This window comes from Suncus etruscus, chromosome 14, assembly GCF_024139225.1.
Source record: "Suncus etruscus isolate mSunEtr1 chromosome 14, mSunEtr1.pri.cur, whole genome shotgun sequence".
NCBI lineage: Eukaryota > Metazoa > Chordata > Mammalia > Eulipotyphla > Soricidae > Suncus > Suncus etruscus.
Window position 1 is genome coordinate 60,723,919 of NC_064861.1, and position 7,992 is coordinate 60,731,910.

A 7,992-nucleotide genomic window follows, 5' to 3' on the forward strand; every position below is an offset into this window, starting at 1 on the left:
AGAAGGTAATTGAAACCGAGGGAGGAGGCCTGATGGCCTGGCCCAAGGCTGCCATGTTTTTAAGTAGTTTCCAAGTCTATTAAGTGAATTAAGATTTTTTGGAGGTGGGGGGCAGATCAAATAGATGAGGCAAGTGCCATACTGCTAAGTGAATTCAGGGTCCTGTATGTCTCAGACATCATTTCAGGCTCTCGGATACCATGGAAACTCCCCTGAGGTTTTCTCGGGGTATTTCTCATACTCAGAGTGTGGGGGTAGCCTCCAAACACAATTCTTGGGGAAGAGCCACCCTGTTGCTCTTCATACACAGCAGGCACATATTGTATTTAAAAGGGGTCTTCAGGATCCTGGTATCAGCAAACCCTCTCCTTTAAGAACAGGATTTCAAGAGGCAGGGAGTGCTAATGATGGCATGTATGCCAAGCTTATACAGACCCAGACTTTCCTCAGTTTTGCATGCCTGAGCACTGTAGAGCACTGACAGATATATCCCTGGTGAAATTCGATTAGGCATGGCCCCTATTTTTGAAAAACACAGAAATATGGGGCTCAAGGCCTGGGGATGTAGCTCAGTGGCAGCATACAGGCAACATGTGGAAGAAGCCCTGGACTCTAGTCCCACAAAAAACTGTTGCTTGCCCTCTCTTTTCCAACTAAGCCTATACACCTTGTTCCCCAAGTCCCCTTGAGTAAAGAAGAAAGCAAGAACAGAGTGCAAGAAAGAAGAAGCCATACAGGATGTCCATCTAGAAGCTGGGACATACCTGACAGCAATAGAACAACTGCACCCCCAAATAACCATGATAGTAGGCAGCAGGTCCTCTGCTTTTGAGGCATGTTCTTTCTCCAGTTCTGTGGAATTGGGAGCCTCCAGTGAATCCTCATCAGGTCCTGCCCTGCTCACTCAGCACCCACAGGGCTGGGGGGAATCCCAGCACACACTCTTCTAGCTCACAGCAATCAAACCACCAGTCAGTTAGGGTCTCAAGCAGGTCACCCCGTACCATGAGCAGTCCTGACCCAGATCAGGAAGTGGGCACAAGATGGAACACACCCCTGATACCAGTAGAACAAATTAGTAAGACCTCCTAAACACAGTCCTCATGATATCTCCCACATACCTACCCCAAGTAGGTACTCAAGTGGTTACTAAAGCCTATTGATGAAATGTTTCCAGGAAAGGAAAGGCTAACAGTGGCTCAGATCATCGTAAACTCTGTCTCTCTCCTCTGCATTTTTCTCTTCTCTCACTTTTTAATCTCCTTCTCATCTCTTATTGAAAAAATAGTCTATAATGGTCCAGTCCCAACAACCAACATATTTCCCATATAGACTCCCTTAAAGAGGCTTGCTTAGAAACCAACACTCCATTTCTAAAAGGTAAAACCCAGGATTTACTAGGAACTATTTTTCAATCTCACCTTTGTAAAAGGTTTCTTATCAGCTCGCTTCCCTGGCATGCACCGCTCATTCATCAACCACCGGGACAGGCCTCAGGTTTCTCTGGGAGAAACGGGGAAGAATTCTGAGGAATGGGGGAATCTCACATGATCAGAGTTCAGAAGGCAGAGGTTGAAAAGGTATAGTGGTCACATAAACACACACACACACACACACACACACACACACACACACACCCCAGAACACCAGAAGATCCCTTGGGTCAACTAAGAAAGAAATAAGGGTCACACCAACACATGAACTTTCTCCACTCCTCCCCTTCCCTTCTCTCTGTTTTTGCAATCACCAGGGTACACACATGGCAATAGTACTTGCATAGTTGAGGTGTGATGCTCACACACTTTATTGGGGTGCACAGGAGATTACAAACTGAGACACAAACAGCAGGGTCAACGTCCTTCAATGTGGGGCAGTACCTGGGTCAAATGCCGACCTCGGGATAACAAGGTCACTGCTCCATTTCTTTTCTCTCCTGGGCACCTCAAACTGTGTGTCTATTCCCCTAAAGCTGCTGTTGCCAAAACTGAGCCCAGCGGCACCCATCATCCATCTTCTCCCACCATCTGTGACCACGAAGGCAGAAAATACCTCCTGCTGAAATGGCTGGTGGCCAAGGTGATTTAGTGGGGCGCTTCATTTTCTAGCACCTCCTCTGACAGAATAGAGCTCAGTCACTCACTTTTGTATTCTTCAGTCTCTAAGACCCAACACCCTCACTTGACAGAGAACACAAGTTTGAGCAAGGAACAGGCACTGGGGCCCGCTTGAAGGTGCTGGCTGTGGGTGGCACAGGGTGGCTGTGGGTTCCACTTTTCATGGGCCCTGCATGGAGTGGAAATACCAGCAGGCTCGGCATGCACTGATGCCCACTGACTAAGAGAGACCCCTGGGAGAATGGCTGCCTCCCCAGCATCCGCATCAAAGCTCTTCTGCCTCTGTCTTCTGGGAGAGCTTTGAGAAGCCACACCAGGGAGCACTCATTGAAAGGACCTTGAAGTCGTTTCCTAAAGCTGCTAGAGCAGAGCACACCAGAGAGAGTGAATGAAACCTAAAACAGTATCTTTTTATCCTGCAGGCTAGGAATCAAAAGTCCAGGACTGCAGCACTGTGGTTTTGACCTCTCAACCCTTTCTTGATCCCTAGCTCTTCGTATTTGCCAGTGATCCCGGCACAGTCATGAGCAGAGACAGCTCTCTCTTCCCACGGCTCGCATCTCCACATGTCTTCCCTGGGAGTGCCTGTATCTGGGTCCAAATTAGCCCCCTATTGCTAAGGATCCTGCACATTTTAGATTAGGATTCACCCTAATGATCTCAGGTTGTTAGAGTTAGAGAAGCCACAGGTGGCAGAGATGGAAGAGCAAAGGTAGAAGCAGTCTGCCAAACAATATTGGGACAATGTTTTGCTTTAACCAATGTGTGCCTAACACCATTGCAAGAATTTTCTTCTAAGGGGGACTAGTCTTTATCTGGAAGACCTATTCGTGACCCCCTCATCCTGCTGTAGAAGGCCATGGCCATTGCTCTAAAAGATTTTAGTTGGTGGTCTCATGCCCGGGTCGAATATTCAGACTGCTCCAATGAAAAGAGATTTAGAGGTACAGAGAGCCAAAAAAGGATAGGCAGGAAAGTGAGCGGAGTCTGCGTTGCCCATTGCCCCAAAACGAGAGAGAGAGAGAGAGAGAGAGAGAGAGAGAGAGAGAGAGAGAGAGAGAGAGAGAGAGAGAGAGAGAGAGAGAGACTACCAATCGGTAATGCAATAGCAAGTGGGATTTTTATTAGCTGGGCGCTAAGGGATCCAACAGTCTCCAGTCTTCTAATAAAGCAGGCTGGTCTGTGGACCCCAAACTGAGGAAGTATAGGGTTTATAAAGGGTTCCATAGGCTTAACAACATAGGTATCTCATTGGTGCACACAGATGCATTAATTCAAAAAGTAACTAAGGCGTGCAACCTTGTGACAATCAACTGTCCTTGCTTTTGGCAATTCATTCCTCCTATGTCCGGGTTTGATCTATATATCCTTATACAGCTAACAGATGTTCTGAGAGGAGACCTTTAAAGGGCCTCTATCTTGTCCTTGCATTCCCGCAGCAGGGGTACATTCTTATATCCCCATTTATACATTCTAAAGATACAATTCCCCCCAAGGAAGATGATTACCCAGCAGAACAGAGTCTCGAATGTCCAACCTATCGTGGCATGTGTTGTGACAGACTGCAACTCTGGGGCTCACTGCTCTCTAACAAGGTCAATTTGAGGTCATTATCATCTCAGGTCAATTTATGCAAAGACCCACATCCCACAAAGAGCATATTCTGAAGTCGTGGGCTGTGTGACTTCGGCATAATTTAAACCAAAAGGCAGCTTAAAGTTTCAACTTTAATTTGTTTTCTTTGCCTCCTTCTCACTGATCCCTAGTATAAGAATGATAGTGTCCAAATGTCCCCACAATGCTGGACACTATCTAGATGGAGTTGGAGGTGCCCTGTCCCTCAGTCCTGGCCATCCCTCTCAGACTGCCCACAGGACCTGCACGAAACACAAGGAGGTCTCCTGCCCAGCATCTCAGGTCGATTCCCAGTTGCTAATGACATCTGGTAGCTCAGCACTCACAGCCTGGTGCCACTCTGTCATAATTAGCTCTTTGTCTGTGGCTTCCGGTGGGGTGTTTACATGCAGCTGGGGACACTCAGCCACTCACTCCCTTCCCCCCCCCCCCAGTGCTATTGTGTGTGAGAAAAAAAAATTCAGTCTTTTTAATTATCCACCATCCTTCAACAGGGATGCTAGAAACATCTCCATTTACCTCACTTCACCCCACAGATGTCTCCCTGAGGTAAGGAAGCTTCAAAACAATGTGGTAGCGTATATGTTGCTTCACTAAGCATTTCCCCATCCACCCTGCCTTGAGGATACACAGGGAGTCAAGAACCCCCACAAGTTAGGGAGGGGGGGAAACTGAGGCCAGTTTTTGTGGTTAAATGATTGGGATAAATGGTCTCCTGGGCCAGGGCTCCTTCTATTTATTCAATATCTCCTGCCCATAGCTGAGAAAGAACTCTTCCTTAAATACACTTCAAGCAAGATGGCATAAACTGCCAGAATAGCCCAAGTTTCCTCTAGTCACACTGAGCCCTTACTGGAAGAAATGAGTCCAACTAAGTTCCAAAAGTCCCCTGGACATTTACAAATACTGTTCCTGCTACCCAGAAGTCCCCAACACCCATTCTTTTTTCCATAGTAATTTCAAGCTTTAGTCATTGCTTCTAGAAGTATTTGTTTTGTTTAACTTTGATACTAAACTCAAAATTCATGCTATAAAGTAGAAATCATTATTCTCTGAGCTTATCTATTATCCCAAACACAAATTGCTACTAATATTTAGTGATACATTCATAATAGAGGCCACATGGTATGTTAAAAAGGGGAGAACCTTTAAAGTCAAACTGATCTGGCTCTTTCAGGAGACAATATGTTTCTTATTTGATTCATCACAGACTCAAGGGACCAAGATCTGTTAGTATGGATGGGGACACTGTTAATATGAAGCTGATTCTCTAGGTCTCAAGAGGCCTTTTATTCTGTATTTTCAGTTAAGTTCTCTTGTGAGTTAATGCTGCTGACCTTGGATCACAATTTCATAGTAAGAGTCTAGGATTCATTGCTTACCTTACCTCAACAGCAATATATACTTTGTTTAACTTATTTAAACATCACCTGAAAGATTGTAGTGTGAATAAGTTGTAAAATTAAATAGTAATCAGATATGAACAACATCCTGATTCCCTCTCCCTTCGGAATGATAAGGAAGGGTATAGAATCATAAATTTGGAGGGAAAAAAAAGAGACTTTGGGGACTCTATTTTCTCATCTTTTTTTTTTTTTTTTCGTGTTGGTTAAGATGTTGCTACAGGCCGCTGGTCTACCCTCTAGGACTCTCCAGTCTCTGAAGTCAACAATTTATCTCCTTTGGGTAAATGGCACAATTTTACTCAAATTTCACTGGCCCTAGGAATCCCTCTTGGCCATTTTAGAGACAATTGTAGATGTTAGCTATGATATAATATGAACAAAAAGTGAATGGATAAACCAAAAATTCATAAACAAGTCATCAAACTGAATTTAAAGCTTATTATTTAATGGGTACGTTATTCTGAAATTTGAGAATTTGCATGGTGTTTTACAGCATGTAAATAACTGTGGCTGCTTCTAAAGGGAGGAAGCTAAAGAAGAACAAAGCTGGAACTCAGCTGTAAATAGGTTTTAGATAACATTAGGCTCCTTGGATGGACATTAAAGATCATTCACCATGTGACTGAATAGGTTTGAGATAACATTAGGTTCCTTAGATCAGCATTCAAGACTACCCATCCTACCCATCCTGTGACCTCCACCTGATTTATCTGTCCTCAACTCTCAACACAGCCTCCCCCCACCATATTCATTATAAGCCACACTACTATCGGGTTCTACTCTACTTCTCTTTCCCCACCATACATGTAAGATCCTTCTACACATCTTCCCACCACCCAAATATTGTTCTTCAATGCCTAACAAAGATACAAATATTTACCAATAATTCAAGACTTAATGCAGAGATTAATTAATCTATGAAGCATCTCATGACAATATTATATGTGGTGATTTCTCCCAGCTCTGATATGCCCCTCCCCATACCTGCTACAGATAGCCATATTTTATATTTGTATATAATCTGTTTATTTGTCTGTTCCGCTTGAAGGCTGATATAAAACTCTTGAAGCCTTCTGAGGCCCCATTACTAAACTAGAAGGTTTTAACTGGGTGAATAGATGGATAGATCTTCATAGAAACATTACATTGATCTAACCTATCACCACACTGATCACTTTAAATTGTTATTTTATTGCTTAATTAACCATTTCTCCATTAGACTGTAAAGTTCCCTGAAGATAGGATCTAGATTCTACATCTCCAACCCTTGTCAATGCTCAGTAAATACTGTGTTTCATAAAAAAGTGTTGCTTGGATTGAAGTCAGAGAAGCCTCTTTCAGAACACAAAGGATAAATGCACAGTGATAAAGATTTTCTTAGGCTGTCAAGTTCATGTGTTGATTTATAGAGAAAATTAATATGACAGTACCAACACTTCCAGCCCTTCCCAATCAGTTTCAGCAATTATGTGTACCCAGGGCAGGGAGCAGCTGTTTGTGAGATGCAACAAGAGAGAGGTCTCCCTTGGTTTGCTCAAAGGTCTTCGAGATATTTTTAGTCGACAAACAACCATGTGTCACTCATCAGGCATCCCATTAAACCAAAATGTACAACTTGTTAGACAGTTTCCCATATTAATTGTGAAAGCTCTGTACGTGACTCTAATCCTGCTGGGTGTGGAGTCTGCCCCAAAGACAGGAATGACAAGGATATACAGCCTTAAAAAATACCAACTCCAAGGCTTCATTTACCACCATGGTCTTGTCCTGCCATGTCAGTACAATCTTGTACCAGTTTTCAGAGAAAAACAACAACACAGACTCTAATCAGCTGGAAAATTCTCTATTCTGAAATTTCTAAAGACATCTAACATTTGTATATTAAATATCTAGCTTCTCTGTGATCAAATATATTTTAAGGTTATATCAAGAGAGGCTAATACATACTAATACATAGCCTGTATTAATACTTAAATATGTAACACACACAAAAAAAGTCCCTGAACATTCTTGATCAATTGCAATGCCATGGGTTGTCCACCACTGAAACTATGAAAGGGATTTGGCAATAGGAGTTGTAGAACTCTGATACAAATCTTACATGTGTCTAAAGATTATAGATCACTAGAAGTAATGTGCTAACTTTATGGTGGCTAAGATGCAAAAAATGCAGATTTCTTCTAGAATGAGGTGCCTGCCTCTTCTCACAGAGCCAGTCAGTATTCATTGTGGGAGAAGAGAATTCAATCTATTGCAACTCTCCCAGTTAAGCTTCTCTCCCCCATCTTATCAGTCCTTTCTGTCAAGGTCTCCACAAGAGCAAATTCTATATAGACAGAAATTGGTTTAGAATAAGGTAGGAAACACACAGTGGAAACAGAACCACATTCAAATTATTCACAACAATTATAGCACATCTAAAAATATCCTCAACAAGAAAACTACAAGTACTTTCTATGAAAATGCTCTAAAAGGAATTTTCAAAGACCTAAACTGAGATGACATTCTTGACTATGAAGATGCACACTGTATATTTCTTTACTCTTTCCTCAAAATTATTCATTAATAGAATCATATTTCTATTATATATATTATTATATTTCTATTATTATTCTAGCCAGAATCCTAATAGCTATTTTAACAATGAAGGTCATTTGAAAGCAATGATACAAGAGTGAAGATCCTTTCAGAGTGAGTTTCAATTGTTGACATTTCTATTACTCTGAACTAGGAGTTCTTTATGAATTTGGCCAAGGTATGGCTATCTCAGAAATGGCCCCTAAAGCTAACTAAAGGGATCAGTAAAAAAAAAAAAAAAAAAAAAAAACTATGAAGTC